The sequence below is a fragment of the Pleurodeles waltl genome, chromosome 9 (genome assembly GCF_031143425.1).
Source record: "Pleurodeles waltl isolate 20211129_DDA chromosome 9, aPleWal1.hap1.20221129, whole genome shotgun sequence".
In the NCBI taxonomy this organism is placed as follows: Eukaryota; Metazoa; Chordata; class Amphibia; order Caudata; family Salamandridae; genus Pleurodeles; species Pleurodeles waltl.
In genome coordinates, this window is record NC_090448.1 from 1058583091 (window position 1) to 1058601024 (window position 17934).

Below are 17934 nucleotides of genomic sequence, written 5' to 3' on the forward strand. Positions count from 1 at the left end.
TACTGATGGGCAACCTGGGCAAGGGAGGAATCTCACAAATATACCTCTCACTGATTTCCAACACCCTTAGTCCCACAACCAGACTTCGCAACAAGTGGGAAGGGTGGGTGGGTAGAATAGAAGAAGGGGACTGGAATGATGCTCTGTCAGCCCCGGGTACCCTAACTATATCCTCCAGGCTCCGCTTGATACAATCCTACTTTTTACACGCCGTATACATGACACCCAAGAGACTATGCGAGGCGGGCCTCCGCTCCACAGCTGCCTGCCCCAGATGCTCCCAGCCGGGAGCAGATTTCTACCACATGACATGGTTATGCCCGATCATAGAGGAATACTGGAAAGAGATTGCAGCACAAATCTCGGGGGCCCTGCAAACAAACCTACCCCCCCGAACCGCTCCTGTTCCTTCTGGGGGTGGCGGGAGACACAGATTTGGGAAGAATGCAGAGATCTTTTGTGGGAATAGCATGTCTGGTCGCCAAAAGGGATATCATGACCAAATGGATAACAGAGGGAGCTCCATCCCTAATTAAATGGAAACGGGTGATGGACTGGTGTGCTCAACAAGAGAGAGTGGTGTACGAGGCCAGGGTGTGCCCGGGCAAATACAAGAAGATTTGGGGAGGTTGGGAGGCCTTGGGAGAGGACTAGGTTACAGGGGATCCCAATTTACACTTACATCCAAAAACCAATTCCATTGACAGAGCCAAATACTTGCGGACCTGGTCCTCTTGTTCAATCTCGTTCTGGACCCAGGGGAGCCCTACCCCGCATAACTGAGTGGGGTCGACTAACAGAGGGCAAACTCACGATCGAAATTGGCCGCAGAGCGGCAAAAATGCCCCCAAAATTTACAACCCACACCACGAATCACCCGTGGACAGGAGACACTCTTTTCACCCTTTTCCCTTTATTCAACTTTCACACCCTTTCCTTGGGGTTTGTTTCTTCCGTATTGTTTTACCCATCTCAAGTGATCCTATTAAATCCGAAATAAGTTTTATGCGCACAGTAGGGAGTTATGCAAAAATGTGTATCACTTGGCTTGGCAATGTTTTTGTAAATCTCTTTTTGGAAAACAATAAAGAATCTTTATTATAAAAAAAATTAAAAATAATTTTTAAAAAACTTTTGATTTTGACCTGGTCTTGTGCGACTAGATGTCTGCGGTTGGTGCGTAGATGCCTGATACCCTGAAACCGGTCCCAAGATGCTTGTTTCTGGTCCAGGGAGGACCTGACCTGGCAGTTCGGGCAGGACTGTTCCCATGGGGAACAGGGTCAAGACTGACTTGCATATGGCTGGTTCCAAACTGGGTGGCGTTGTGGATAAAAAAAGTGATGGATTAAATCCAGATCTCTGTGACTTGGGGTGAATGTTTGTAATTTTCAGCATTCCGTCCATCATCTGTTCTTTTTGCTTTTGTTGCCCTAAGTGCTATGCCCAGATGCGGGTCCCGTACTCACTGCAACACTGGATTCAAGATAGCCTGGCTGATGAAGGGTGATACCCTGAAGCTGGTCCCAGGATGCTTGTTTCCGATCCAGGGAGGACCTGGCCTGGCATTTCAGGCTGGACTGTTTCCATGGGGACCGGATCAAGACTGATTTGCAAATGGCTGGGTCCAAACTGGTGTGGCGTGGTGAACAAAAAAACGATGGATTAAACCCAGATCTCTGTGACTGGGGGTGAATGTTTGCGTTGTTTAGCATTCAGTCCATCATCTGTTTTTTTTTGCTTTTGGTCTTTTAGGCACTAGTTTTCACTAAAACCTTTAAACATTTCTAACTCTGGTCCTACGTATTAGATTTTTGCCATTTTGGTGTCAAATAATGTATTAAAATGTACTCTATTGTTCTAAACAAGTTTGATATTTTTCTTATGTTGTGTTTTCACTTTGTTACTGTTTCTGTGCTGCATAAATGCTTTACACGTTGCCTGTAAGTTATGCCTGGCTGCTTTTTGTGCCAAGATACCCAGGGTTAAGCAGAGGTTAAATTAGTGACTTTTTGTGGGTCGCCCTTTGAGGGACTGTGGCTGTTGCTTGACCAGGGATCACACCCAGTCAACCAACAACCCTATTTCTCACAGAGAGCATGAATTTTGGTGCACACTAATAATCTCCCCACTATGTCCATATGACATCATATTCAAACGTACAAGGCAGGGATGACGTAAAGTCCCTAAGGGCTGACTCCAATCAGGCTATGCCCCCCACTCCATCTTGGACAACACTTCTCCAGACTTCTGACAACACTCTGTCATATCTATTATGAACAATAATAACATGAATAACATTCATGTCATCAGCCCATATCATTCGTAGAACTGAGAGAGTGTCAAGTCACTGTGATAATGACCTAGATATAGCACCTGATGCAACACCCAGTTTGAAGCTAGTGTTTTATCAATATGTCAGGGCCATCTAAGAACATTCTTAGATAATTCTTTAAAGAGGTGTAGTCTGAAATGACGTTCCCTCGTCTCCCACCATCTGAAAGATATGTTTAGGACCCTTTCCCTGGTGTCCATAATCTATGTAACACATTCTGAAATTATGTCAAATGCTTTTCATCCCCAAAAAGTTTTTGTATTTAAGGACAATCACTGGACCCCTTAGGCAGAGAGGCCCTTCGCCCCACATTATCCTGCAAGATACCATCCGAGATGATCTTGGTTATTGTCGGCACTTAGAGAACATGATGCATCTTGCTTGATAAGAGCCGAGTACCAGATGGAGGCTGCTACCGCAGCATGTATTTGCCTTTTAGAGGGAATGCTTCTTCTACGGCTCTTCCGATAACGACAGCCTAAGCTGTCAACAAGGTATGCAGTGCACCTTTCCTTCCTAAGAAACTCTAGACTGCAAGTTACTCTACTACATGCTCTCCTAGGGTTGCACATAGAAGTAGGTTTTAGGGTGTTAGGCATTTAGATAACATTTAACCATGTTAGAAATGTTCATGTGTTCTTGCTGTTTTTACGATACACTGTGTGAATAATTAGGATGTACTAAGAAACAGATTTGCCCTGCTGCAATAAATACTTTAGTTAAAAGTGTATTTTCTTCTTAGTGCTGTGTGTGTGATACTGGGAAGAGTGAAGTAGGTTTGCTGCTACCACAGTGTCCCTGATCCCTTTCCAGGGACTGTTACTGTCCCTTTCCAATTACTTCACTTTAACTATGCATTGAGTAGGGTTCTGCAGGACTATAATAACTTTTCCTTCAAATGCATTACTGGTGCATTGCACTAAGTTCACCTGTGCCACCAGTGGGTTGGAAACCAAACCTTGTAGAACTACGCTGTTTTTTATGCAACAGTACGTGCTATGGGTAATTCCATTTCCAGGCGTCACTCTTGGCTACAAGCTTGTGGCTTCTCCACAGATATCTAGGCCAATCTTCTGGACCTCTCATTCGAGTGAGCACATCAATTGGTGCAAAGGCAGATTCCACCTTGGAGAGATTCAAGGCTGAAGCCCGCTCCTTCGGAATATAGCTGCCAACCAGAGAGTACAGTCTGTTTCGGCGTTTTTGTGGCGTCTCATGGGGATTCTCATTTAGTCAGTGCCAGTCTATCCATCCCCAAGCCCAGCAACAACTAACTCCGCTAGTCAAACAATGCAGAGGCAGGGCCAGATGCAAGGGATTCAGATCCCTCTAGCAAAGCCTCTTCCTCCTTCTCCTCTTCCTTCCCTGCACCACCAGGCAAGCAAGTCTAGTTTGCTTACCCAAGCCCACATTCAACCTACGGGAGGGTGGGTGACTTCCTTCCTGCCGGCCTAGATTGCCATTGCTGCGAACTAGTGGGTTCTCCAAATCAAAGAAAGAGATTATATCCTTCTATTCCTCAGGCTGTATCCACATTCCACCCCCATCCAGACCACCTTTCCGTCCTGCATCAAGAAGTGTCAGCACAACTTCAGGAAGGAGCTGTGGTGCTAGTGCTAGAGCAGCAAAAGGGACTAGGATATTACTCATGCTATTTCCTTATCCCCAAGAAGGACTGAAGTCTGCTCTGACTTAGGACCTCAGGGAATTGAATTTCTTCCTCAGGAAAGAGATGAAAAAGATGCTGACCCTAGCTCAGGTGCTATTGGCATTGGAAGCTGGAGTCTGGATGGTGTCACTAAACCTGCAGGATGTGCATTTCCACATCCCCATCCTGCTGAATCAGATGTATTTGTGCTTTTTGGTCTGTTCTATGCACTACCAATGTGGTACTCTTGTTTGGCTTTCCATCGGCACCTTGAGTCTTCATGAAGGTAATGTCAGTACTTGTAGCCCATCTCACAAGGTCTGGCATCCCATTTTTCTGAACCTTGACAACTAGCTGATCGAAGCTGGTTCTCCAGAGGTGATGCTGAACTATTTACATCAACAGTATTGCTTCTGTTTGACCTGTGCTTTTCAATCAAAGAGCCCAAATCTAATCTGAGGCCCTCCCAACGACTCCAGTTCATAGGTCAGTACTGGACACCACCCTTCTCTGTGTCTTTCCTTTACATAAGAGTACTGTTGAGAACCAAGAAATGCTCCCATTCTTTCAGGAAATGCTCCCATTCTTTCAGGAAGGCACATTGCTGCTAGGTCTGCTTGGTTCATGTATTCTCCTGGTCACTCAAGCACATTGGAATATTTGGGCTCTGCAGTGGTGCCTCTGCAGGCAGTGATTCAGTCACAGGGGAGACCTATCGGACTCCATTGTAATCTCCCAGGGCACTGCAGCATATGTGCCACTACCTACCTGACTGAGGACACAATGTTCTCATACCGCCAATAGGCTTATCATAGCCTAGCGTTTCTACGCTACACCAGTTTCTGGATGCATTTACCCGTAAAACAACGTAACCACTTAAGGGGATTGGACACTTTCTATCACAAGTATACCGTGACTCTAAATACAACGGATTACCCATTGAGGAATGAGCCTTGAAAAAGTCCACGGGATGAAACATGTGTTGGCTGCTTTTGCGTATGAAGATGCATATGTTTACTTGGAACATTTCTTCTGACTTTTGCGAAAATAAATAGCAAAATTTTGAAGAACAACCATTTCCTGATTACTGGACTTAATAGTGTTTCAGTGAGCTTCAATACTTTTTATTTAACTGCAGCAAATGTGGTTTAGTGTGGGAATGAGGAAAACCTGTGCAGTGGGATGGCCTTCAGTCCCTCTCCAACTGTGGCCATGATACTGCTGGATGCCTGTTCTAGGGTGGGAAGCTCCTCTGGAGGACCTGGAGATCAGAGGGCTTTGGCCTCCAGAAGAGCATGGGCTCCAACTCAACCTGTAATGCTGGCGATTAGGCCGGCGCTCAAGGCCTTCCTCCCCTCCATCCAAGGTTTGTCTGTCCAGATCCTGACAGACAATAAAACAGCAATGTGTTAAGCCAGTAAACAAGGGGGAATGGGGTCTCAAATCTTTGGCCTGGAATCACTGACGTTGTGGTCTTGGGCACACTGCCAAAGGGTATGGTTAACAGACAGTCACCTACTGGAGGTCTCTGAATGTCAGAGCCAACAGCCTCAATAGGCATTGTCTTGTCAGTCACAAGCGGTGTCTACTGCCAGAGGAAGGCCAGGAATTTTCACCCGGTGGGTACTCCTTAAGCAGACTTGTTTGCCTCCACAGAGAATGTTCAGTGCCAGCAGTTTTGTGTCCTTCAGTACCAGTTGAAGGGAGCTTAGTGGGATGTTTAATTGGAGGTGAACCTTTCAGCTGCACTATGCATTTCCCCCAAACCTTTAATTTCAAAACCAGCCTCAAGTAATTCTCGTTGCCCCGAATTGGCTCAAGCTGCCATTCAGACCGGATCTCCTCTCCCAGTTGGAGGGAATGGAGCTGCACCGCGGCCTCCAACTTCATGCCTGGAGATGAAGCGAGGACACTGGAGCTCTTCTCAACTGCCATTGGAGATGGTACACGTCCTCTTGGCAGCTTATTCTGGGAGGTGGCACAACTTCATGATAAGCAAACAAAAATGTAAACCTCTTGCAGTATTAGTTGACCCAAGTCTTACATACTTTGCACTTTCACTAGCACAAATGGGGTTACAGTTGGCACTGTTAAGGGGTATTTGGCTGTGCTGTTAAGGGGTATTTGGCTGTGCTGTCTGTGTTCTGCTATCTCCCGTCCCAACCTTTCCTATTCAAATCCCCTACATGAATGGCTATCTTAGAAGGTTTGCCATGAGTTATTTATTGTTCTTTCTGCATATCTTTGGAGAAAAGGCAGGAAGTGGGCTCCTGTTTGAATATGAAATGGAGTTTCCAGTTATTGGCGCTTCATTTTATGATATAAAACGACTGCCACAGGTATGCCGATGAATCTTGTCCATAGATATGTGTAACTGATGTTTCCTTCTTAAAGATGAAAAGTTAGTTACTGAACACTCTGAACACTCATATTTTTGGAACTTAATATATAATGATACCTAATTGAAGAAGTAAGTAATGGTTTAACATGAACTGCAAAAAAAACAAATCTTTGCTCACCAAGGCCAGACCTATTCTTCTTTTTTTTCATATTAGCCACACTACATAGCATCTGGGATGCTCTACAGCATCACAAAGACCCACTGACAAGGTCAACAGTTCCTAAATGCAACATCTATTGGCTTGGTCAATCCTTTTATTTACAAGGAGAGGAATAGTGGTCAGTACTAATAGATTTGTCTTGTGCATCGGATTTACATATGTTATGACAACAGAATCACTTTCTTTGTATATATTTTCGCTAATGCAACCAAATAGAATGAAGAAAATAAATTAATTTTAAATGTTGCTATTCACCAAGCAAGTCACCAGATCATTTTATGACATACTTTCACAAATATTTTGAGCAGGGGTTTCTTTACACTTCTGCAGGTACATCACCCAGTATTTGAAATGGGCATTATTTAACCTATCATTTGAAGTTTTGGCAGGCTGTTTCTGCTGTAGCGGTAATGTATTTTAAAGTGCTAGGGAAACCTGCAGATGTCACTCTGGAAAGGGGGCAGGCAATGCGGAAATTTGAGTCCAGTTGTAATGTACACTGTGAAGTCTTTTGGGTGATAACCCAGTACTTAACAGTAATCTTCATCACTCCAAGTTCAGTCTTTCTAGTCACTGCTCTTACACCATGATCTCACAGATGTTGCTTACTGAGCTCAACCAAAAATAGATGCCCCATGGTGGTGCCGGTTGTCCATAATCTTAACAAGAAATTAATCTACCCACTTCCTGTACTATCGGACCTTAATCATAAGAGGGCGGAAACACAAATCAACCCCTATGCAATGGGAAAAATCAGAGAACTATGGGAGGAGTTTAGGACTGTGATGACCCAACTGAAAACGATACTAATCCATTAATGTGTGAGATGATCAGGAAGCATCACAACAAATGTCCCTATGAAAAGCCTACTTGAAGGCAGTCAATAAAGTACAAATCACTGTAGCAGATCTTCTCTGGATGTGGCCTGTAAGATCTGGGCCTGACACCTAATTAGCCTTGGAGATAGCTTTTGAGCCCTCTAGAAAGGATGGAAAAAGAAGGACAAAGACCTCTGCCCAAAAGATCAATATTTTCAAAAAGTAAATTGGCCTCACAAACGTAAGCTATTCTAATTAAGTAAACAGAAAGGGCGCTTTGAATGTCTAGGCGGTCTAAAATGACTTAATTCTCCAATATTGCACGTTGGAAAAAAGTGGTGAAATGATATCCTCTGAACAATTACATTTAGAAGAAATCTTGGGCAAACATAGGATACTAAGTTTAAGAACTACCGTTCCATAAAAAAATCTAAGAAAAAGAGATTTGAAGATTGGTCTCCCAGAACAAATACCAGCTAGAAACAATGACCTAGTTGAGAAAAATTTCAAATCAGCAGACTCCCATGGCTCAAAAGACGCACCCTGTAAAACCTGCAAAACTAGATGGAGAGTAGATAAAGATACTGGACAGGGAATGATAGACCTCTGTAAGAAAAAAACAACTTTAAACCAGCTAAGAGACTAAGGAAACAATCCACTGGATTTCCATCCCTTTCATCCCCTGGGATACTGTAATAGCAGCTCACAGGCTCCAAGTAGCTGAAACTGCTAATCTGAGAAGAAATCCATCTCTTAAGAAAACTAACATCCTATTGTGATTACAATACGCTGGAGGGACACACCTGGTTTCACACCAAGATTCAAAACTACACCAATGGTGACTGTATGCCTTTAGAGAACAGAGTCTTCTAGATTTTTTAATACTCTTGGCTACCTTTAGGGAACAAGTATGCGTAACAAGACTTTTACTCTCGAGAATCATACCCCAAGATTTATACATTTGAGGCACACTGGAGGCATAAAATGAAGTCTGACAGGAGGATGAGGGATTGGAAACTGCCAATAAGGCAGAACATAAAAATGGAGGAGAACAGTCTCTTGGACCAAAATTATATTACCAGATGAACTTCCACATGATCATCCAGTATCTTTTTCACCATCATTGAGATTAACTAGAAATGGCAGGTACTCATAAAGGAGATCTGAGGGTCATGGAATAGATAGAGTATCCTATGCCCAAAAATTAGGGAGAAGGAAGTTCTCTTCTGTGAAAAATGCATTAAACTATAGCTAGCAGAATCCCTCTGTGATCGCTAGAAAAAAGAGGGGTCAGAGACAAAGAGTTACTGAGAAAGGAAACATCTGGCTGTCATGGTGCACAGGCCCATTCTCCTTTCTCCACCCACAGGCATATATACAGGACAGGATTTCTTGAGATGGGCCCTTGTTCCTCTCTGATGGCCTCTCTGATGGCTAATGTAGTATCTTGTCTGTCAGAACACATACAGAAATGAATGACCGCCTTCTGGACCTTTGACAATTCTGGACAATTGGAAAATTTATATTTCTTGTCTGCTCCAATAACCCCGGGCTTTGCTATCTTTCAGGATTGCCCCATCTAATCTTTCTTGCATACGTTGTTAGAACCAAAAGAGGAGGAGCTACATGTTGGAATGTCCTGCTCAAATTTGATGCATTCAACCACCATTTGAGATCCTCTTGGATTTATGAAGTCACAGAAACCAGAACTCCAAAACTGAAGGTGAAGAACCATAGGATGAAACTGACCCAGGGGAAGGATTGATAGTGTGGCTGCCATTTCTCCATGGCTTCTCAGTTATTCCCTTGTGAGTTCCATGACCTTTCTATAAGAGCCTGTACCAATGTAATATTTTTCTTTTTTCTGTCCTCCAGAAGAAATCCTTGTCCCAAATCTGTGGGAAACATAGCCCCTGTAAATTGGAGCTATTGTGATGGACTGGGGTGAGAATTCATAAACTTCATGAGGAATCCATGGTCTTGCAGAACCTTGCAGACTTGCTCTTTGGCCTTGAGAAAGAGGAAGATGCAATTAGCCAATCATCCAACTATGTGTAAACTTGAATTCACTGTGAATGTAGAATACACAGCAGTGATGCTAAAAGCTTTGTAGAAACTCTTGGAGAAGAATACAGATCCAATCACTACAGAACTAATAATGGTCATCCATCACTGCAAATCTAAGGAATCTTTCAAAGCTTGGATGAATTGATACCCAAGGGTTTGCATCTCTCATATCTATTGAAGTAAGGAAGTCTCCAGGCGTGACCAGGGAAACATGTTTTGCAATGACCCCATCCCAGAGGTTTGATGGGGGAATGAATCAATTTAGACACTTGAGATAGGACAAACATTTGCATGTCTTCTGAACAAAAAATAGGATGGGACTGTCAGATTCTCACTTCTTACCTAGTACTTGCACAGGAGCAGAAAGATGCTAGATCCCAATTCATCTTTCAGAACCCTACTCTTTCACCAATATTACTGGGAGATGGGGAAGCTCCAAAGGGGGAAGAGAAGAAGAGACTACCTTGCTGTCTTTTGTATTCATTTGTCAATATGGCTTGAATCTTTGCTTCTGTTCTCTTTGCATATGATGACATTTTTCTATTGTGAAAACTCTCACTACAGTAAGAAAACTCTTAGAAATTACTCTTCTGTCAACTACTGTACTATCTACATTCTCTTAAAACAAACAATTATCTCAAAATCTTAACCTACCCCTTATAGCTAGGGCTTTAGCTCCTCTTCTATTATATTTTTAGTCTTGTATTCAATTTGCTCTCTTACGTGAAATATATTTCATTTCACGCACAGCTCTTACTGTTTTCTCTTTATCTTTTTCACTTTGGTACACATATGGTTAATGTATTTTTTTTATCTACTCTTTTTAGGTAACCAATACTTGTGTTTCTCATGGAATTATCAACCTCTCAGAGATGAGGAAAATAAAGAGAACTGCAATGTTTTGTTTCAATCAGGTAAGTGTTACCTTTTTTTGTTGCAGACTCTCCCTTTAATATAAATATAGTTTTTCAGCTTTCATTTCATTTTACTTTACTTCCTTTGTTGTTAAGTAATCTTTTTACTGACAAAAAAATCAGTTTCCTCTAGTCAAAATCATTTCGGTAACGTAACCTCTTAATTCGAATCAGATTTAGAGATGCTAGTTATTTTTATAGTGTCTCCACTACTCCACCTCTCTGAATTAACTGAAAAGCTATGTATACAGACACTACTCATGGTTCCTTTTGATGTAGACTCCTAGTTGTGACACTCCTCGTGGTTCCTTTAGTGTCGACTTAAAGCTGAGATATTACCTTTGTTTTGAGGCCTCAGAGGAACATCTTCCGTTGACCCAAGGACCCGAAACGAGAATTAAATGAAGTAAGTCAATACTACTAACCTGACTAACTTTCAGGACGGAGCATTAATAACGAGTTGCACGTTGTGTGAATGCCTCAGTGAACATCATTTTCTCAAACTAGCGTGCGCTTCGGATTCCATTCTAAGCTGTGAGGGTGAACAACTAGTGAGCACCTGGGAAGACTGTTTCAGCAGACATATTGAGGTTTCACTGATGCCAACTTATTCTCCAGCTATTAGTCTTGGCTTTTTTCCTTCTTCGAATTCCTTCTTTAGTGGTGACTGCACTGATTCTCTGTGTGTTTATTTTGGGGATCCAGTCAGGACCGTTTCACGAGGAGAATCCTTACGGTCATAGCTTGTTTGGATTTTTGATGGAAGGCTGTGTAGTTCCCAAAATCTCTCCTGTGTCCCATAACCCTTCCAGTCTATTAAGTAATATCATTGAATCTTTACCTTCTTTGAATCCAGAATCCTTTTTACCTCAAATTTCAAACCTCCGCCTAGTTGAGTGATTTTTGCTAAAATGTAGTTCTCAAGTTCGGTTCTACCTTTTTCAGCAATGAGACATGAAAAACTGGATGAATCATGTTTTGGTAGTCTTAAGAAATATGTCACTGAGTTGATGATTTTTTTCAATGGAATAAGGCCCAACAAAACAGGGTTGGATTTTGTAATTTCCCTTTACTTTCAGATTTGTGGAGCTGAGCCATACTTCATCTCCAATTTGAAAATGTAGTTCCTTTTTCCTTTTCTTGTCTGCAAAGAATTTATAATGCTCCTAAGCTTGTGTTAAATTCTCCACTGCTGATTTATGCACTCGGGACAATAACTGAACTGTGTCTTTTACTGCTGGGACAGCTATAATTTAGAATTCTACCAGAGAATTTGGATGGCTGCCATAGTTCATATAGAAAGGTGAATAACCTGTGATCACGTTCTATGCATTGTTATGAGCAAACGCAGCAGTCCACAGATATTCTGGCCAATCTCCTTCCTGATCTAGTAAGAATAACATGAGCTACTGTTTTAAATTCTGATTTTCGTCTTTGTTTGCCCATCTGTTTTGGGGTCATAACTAGTAGAGTATCTAGTTTCAATATTTAACCCACTTCTAGAAATGGGTTATAATTTGAGAACCCCAATCAAACATGATAACCTTTGGAATACAGTGGGTTTGTATTATGTGTTGATTAAAGTATTGTGCTAACTGCTTAGCCATAAAGTGGGCCTTCTTAGTAAAAGGATCTATACACACTAGGATGGCAATATACCCATGACTAGATGTTAAGTCCACTACCAGGTCTGAAGTCACAGTGCGCCAGGGATGGGGTGGTGTGGGTAATGGTTACAATAAACCCTTGGGGGATTTTCTCTCTGATTTCCCCCAAGCACAGGTCTCTTGAGTGTTTACATACTAATGGATGTCCTCACTCATTTGTGGCCACCAGAATTTTCATTTGACTAAGTCTTCAGTTTTAAGGATTCCTGTGAGACTTACTAAAGGAATATCAGGACATTGATATAGACCTTTATCTTGTAAATTCGTACTGGGTAGATATAAGGTTCCATCTTGGTATGGCACTTGGTCACACATTTATCTCTTTGGATCTTAATCACCCAATTTTTTCATCTGTTTTAGATCCATTGACTGAATTACTTGTTCTTCAAAAGTTCCATTGGAAGTAGCTCCTAGGATCCTTGTCTCGGGAATTATCTTCTGAACCTCAACTGAATTCTTCTGATTTTCAGTGTCCAGCCTTGATAATGCCTCCATCTTCCCATTTTTACTTCCAGGTCTGTAGGTAATAATGAAATCATAATCAGCAAAATGTCCAATGAAGTTGTTGTGGAGTTAAGGTTCTAGCGGATTTTCAAAAACTTGAGGATCCGGTGCTCAGTGAACACTCGGATTGTGTGCCTAGCTCCTGTTAAATAGTGCCTTCATTCTTTGAAGGTGTCTTTTTCTGTTATGGTATAGTTTACCTCAGCTGGCGTTATTTTCTGGGAACTATAAGCTACAGGATGTAGGTGTCCAGTTTCTTTATGTCTGTGAGACAAAACTCCTCCAATTGCCAAATCTGATGTGTCGTCTCAACATAGAATGGTTCTGAAGGATCAGCATGAAGCAATATAGGTGCTGTGGTGAAACTCTTCTTCACTGTCTTAAGTGCTTCCTCTGCTTCTTCTTACCATTTGAATGGTACTCCTTCTTTCAGCAAACGTGTAAGTGGAATTATTTTTTGAGAAAACGCCTGAATAATTCTGCGATAAACATTTGCAAAATCAATAAAGCTTTGGATTTTCTTCACCGTGGTGGGTGATTTACATTTGGTGACTGTCTTTATTTTCTGCCCATCCATAGTTACTTCTTCAGGAGGAAGCACAAATCCTATAAATTCCACTGTCTTGACATTGAAGGGGCATTTTTCTAACTTTACATGCAAACTATTCTCCCTGAGTCTTTCTAGCTCTTGGTGTTAGGATGTCATCTATGTAGACAATGGCACATTTAACAATGAAGTCACTCAAGACGTCATTGAAAAAAGGCTGGACGCCTGCAGAAGAGTTACAAAGCCCACATGGCATCACCTGATATTCAAAGAGGCCATACTTCGTTTTAAAGACCGTTTTCCATTCGTCTCCTTCTCTTAGTTTTATTAGGTGGTACACACCTCTTAAATCAAGCTTGGTATTAATTTGTGCATCCTTCACACGATCTAGGAGCACAGAGATAAGAGCTAATAAATAGCCATTTTTTACATTGATTTGGTTGATTGTTCGATAATCTGTGCACATTCTAAGGTCATGTTCTTTCTTTGGAAAAAAAAAGAGTGGCAAAGGAACTAGGGACTGGAATGGCCTAATTAAACCATTGGCTAGGTAGTTCTGAAGGTACTCCTTCAAATGTTGATTTTCATTTTAAAGTTAATGCATGGATTCTGCCACATGGCAAGTTTGAGCCTGGTTCTGTTTTGCAGTCATAAGATCTATGTGGTGGGTGTTTTTCTGCTTCCACTTCGTTAAACACGTCCACAAAGTTCTTGTACCTTGGGGGTGTTTCATTGGTTGGGATTACACAAACTGAAGCTCCACCATCACATAATAGGGCTGCTGCCATTTGTTCTTGATGTGATTTGTATTGTCCAAAGCAATTTTCTCGGCAGAATTCAGAGTTCATAACAATGGGTCTGGCACTCCAATCTATTATTGGGCTGTGTTCTGTCAACCATGCAAGTCCAAATATGAGTCGGAGTGTCTTTTAAGTTGAATTAGATAATCCCCTGATGTCCTTCTTGTGAGGTTAACATCAGTGGTTCTGTATGGCTTGTATTAGGTCCATCAATGGCTTGGTCTGCCTCGCTTTTTGGTTTTCTTATGGCTCTCAGTCCAATCTGCAATGCAAACCTTAAATCACAAAAGTCCATGGTGGATCCGGAACCTATCATCACAGATATTTCAGTTAGAGAAATGTGCCTGAATTTTAATGTGATTGATTGGACAAGATGAGGACAGGATGCTTGTAAAGTGTTTGCCAACTGATGGGTTTTTAAAGTTGTATTCCTCTATGCACTCACCAATCCAACTCATCCTACTTATGATGTTGCAGCTATCCTTCTGCGATAATTTAGGTTTCTTCAAACAAATCTTCACAAAATTTGCTCCACAGTATAATCATAAATTGTTTTGCTTTCTGTCTCCATCTCTTCCTTGGTTAAAGGACCCTGGATGATTTCTATCTGCATTGCTTCCACACCCTATTGATTATCTGTAGCTCTTGTGTTCTCCACCTTAACTCTGTCAAACCTTGGTACACAGGAACACAAATCTTGATTTCTTTCTCCTCTACTTTCATTTTGACAGAAATCCATTTTTTCAGGACTAAGTCTACCACAAATGATATTTCTGTTGGTCTAGTGAATATTTGAGCTAGAACATCCTTTAAATCATCTTTTAAACCCTGATAAAATACTGCAGCTCTTTTGTTTTCTGGTCATTCTATCTCTACTACCAGTTCATTCAACTGGACCAAATAAGATACTAATTCTTGGTTTCCTTGTTTCAGCTCCATAATTCGTTATCTGTTGCTTGTGATACCTATCTTCTTTCAAAAATTATTTTTGAATTCCTCAAAGTTGTACAAAATTGTATAATCTCTAGTAGCCAAAGCCATGGACCAGGATGTAGCATCACCACTGAGGTATCATCATCAATTTCCTTTATTCAGTACAAAAAAGACCATAAAAGACATCCAAAAAATAAATAAAACATACAGATTTCTTAATCATAGAATTACTAAAAGCGTTATTAATACATGTTTCGAATTCCATAAGCAGCGTATATAAAATTTAAGCCTGGATTATATCCACATTTCCCAGATTGTGTATATATAAATAAGCAAGCTGATTAGTTCTAATACTTTCATATAAAAATAACAGATGTAAAAACGTTTTTCTCGGAACAACATAGAGAGTGCAAAAGAGCATAAAGTGCAATGTACTCTGAGATGTCTTACCATCACAACAACATGGGGGAAGATTCTTGAACCAAGTTCCACGTACTGGAAATGTTACCAAATAATGTAATGTATTTAATCGTAACCTCATGAGAAGGAACCTTTGTCGCTCAAAATTAATGGTAGTCAGATATATCTTTGGATGAAATAGCTGTGTCTGATTCCTCGCCAATGTTCTATTTGTGCCCGGAGTTGACTCCATGTCCTGACTTTTCTGCCAATATATGTCTATTACCTTTTTAATATCCCGTTTTGTTAGAATGTCCAGTTTGAGGAAATAATCTCCTAATCCTAAAGATAGTAAGGAGGAGTGGACATATCTAAGCCAAGGTATATCCAAAAATCGTGATAAAAGGAGACAGTCCTGAATCACCTTTCTACATAAGGAGGCCTCTGGCTTAGTCCAAATTTTTAACCATAAAAGAACCATAACCATAATAGAACGGGTTGTAACTTTATGTAACTAGATATGCATCTCAAGCCTACTTCCTCGTGGCAGAACATTACTGATGTTGATTGGGGGACTGCTAATAGCCTTCTTAAAAACTTATTTTCTACAATCTGGAGACTCAAGCAATCTGCATGTCCCCAGACCCTGGCTCCAAATGTCGCAATAGAAAGACATTTGGTGGAAAAAACAGTAATAATTTCTTTTACAGGTTTATGTCGCAATCTTTTCGCGAACCTAAAATCTGCTTCTATGGCTTTTTGAAATTGTATTGTACGTATATTTACTAAACATTTCCAGTTAAAATCTACATCAATGGGGACCCCCCAAATACGTAAAGTGTGGGACCTTAAGTATCTCGTGCCCATCTAATGCAATTTTTTTAGTTTTTGCTAACTTGGGCCCAGTCTTCATCACAAACGACTTAGATCTATTAATTTTGAGCCCAAGGTTCCCCATAAATGTGTTAAAAGCATTCAATAAAATCTGGAGGCCATTGGCTGTCCCTGAAATGAGTACAGCGTCGTCCGCATACAATAATACAGGAATTGGGGAATTTTTTATGACTGGAGAGTCCTTCCCCGATTCACATAGAAATTTCTCTAACCCATTTATATATAAAAGAAAAAGAAAAGGGGCCAGCACACAGCCCTGCCTAACCCCCTTTAATGAGGAGAACTTCTCTGTTAAACCACCCTCCCGGGAATAGCGGACCCGAGCCACTGTGCAGGCGTGGAGTCTACTCAATAGAATGATTATGTCTTTGTCCACACCCATATTCAACATGACCATCCACAGTTTTTCTCTGTTAACTGTATCAAAGGCGCAGGACAGATCCATAAATGCTAGATGTATGCACCTCCTTTTAACTTTAGTATATTTTTGTACTATAAGGGTCAAATTGAGAGTTTGTTCTACTGTGCCCACGCCAGGCCGAAAGCCAAATTGGACTTCTGAAAGAGAGTGAGAATCAATCGCCCAATTTTCCAACTTATTTAGGATCACTCAGCCTAAATTTTTAACTGAGCTGTCCAGTAAAGAAATAGGTCGATAGCATAAAGGATCTCCCTGTCCCCCTTCTTAAAGATCGGGACGATAATCGCCTCTCTCCAAGTATCAACTAGTGGGCCTGTCACGACAGATCTCAAAACGTTAGTGAGCAATGGCCCCCAGAAATCCGGAAGCGCTTTGTATAAATCAGCAGGGATTTTATCTTGGCCAGGACCTTTCTCAGAGGGGCAATCTTGGATAGCTTGTATTACATCGTCCACACTTATGGTATTGCTGAAAGCCACGTTTCCTCTTATCTTCAAACAATTCATCTTTTCGAGTTGAACGTTAGGCTCTGTTGCAAAAGTTTTTGTGAAATAATCCACCCAAATTTGGGCTGGGGTGACAGTATCCATAGACGTCTCATGCTTATCATTCAGCAGTGGAGTGTTAACCACACGCCAGAACGCAGTTGTATCTTTAGTTCTGCTTGCTTCCATCAGTTCCTCCCAGGCAGACTCACTTAATTCAGCTTTCCTCTTGGCAAGTACTTCCTTATAATTTTTCCTAGCAACTTTCACTGCTTGACGATCTTGGGGGAATGCGTTAGTTGTTTTCTTTAAATTATTTAAAGATATGGTACATGCATGATTAAACATCTCGGGCCATGTGCTTTGTTAATGCCAGAGGGCTGTAATTTCTCAGCCATATACTTTATCAAAGAGGAGAATGCACAGACGATTTCATGGGAAGACCTATCTTCACTCAAAGTTATCATGACATCTGACCATTTGTTTGACATTAGATCTTTAAAAAAGCTATTACTATCTATTTTCCCCCATTTGATTGTGAGGCCTTTTTTGGCTGAAAACTTCATGTTGGGATGTTGCTTCTCTCTTCTCAAATCACTCTTCAAGTCTAAGCTTATTTCAATAGATAAAGGATTATGATCACTAATACAGGTTGGAGTCACCCTAAATTACCCAACAAGAGAGGATCATTCTCTAGAGTAGATGATAAAATCAATGGTAGTGTGAGCTGTTATCAGAGAGTTAAGAGCGTTCCCATATGGGGAGTTTTTAAAGTGCTGAATGGGACTGTAATTTTCATCCAAAAGTCCACAACAGTCCAGATACTCTGGCTCACACATTGAGCATTAAAGTAGCCGACCCAAATTATTCTTAGTTCCTTTTTACTAATATTTGTTGCCTCATATATTATCATCTCTAGGCTACCAACTACACTAGTGTCT

The 17934-nt window shown here is 41.2% G+C and overlaps 1 protein-coding gene across 2 annotated transcripts in view; it reads right to left on the bottom strand.

Annotated features, from left to right (window-relative positions):
• Positions 1-17934, bottom strand: part of KLHDC1 (kelch domain containing 1) — a 1015549-nt gene that overhangs the window by 229676 nt on the left and 767939 nt on the right. The gene's annotated exons all lie outside the window — the stretch shown is intronic.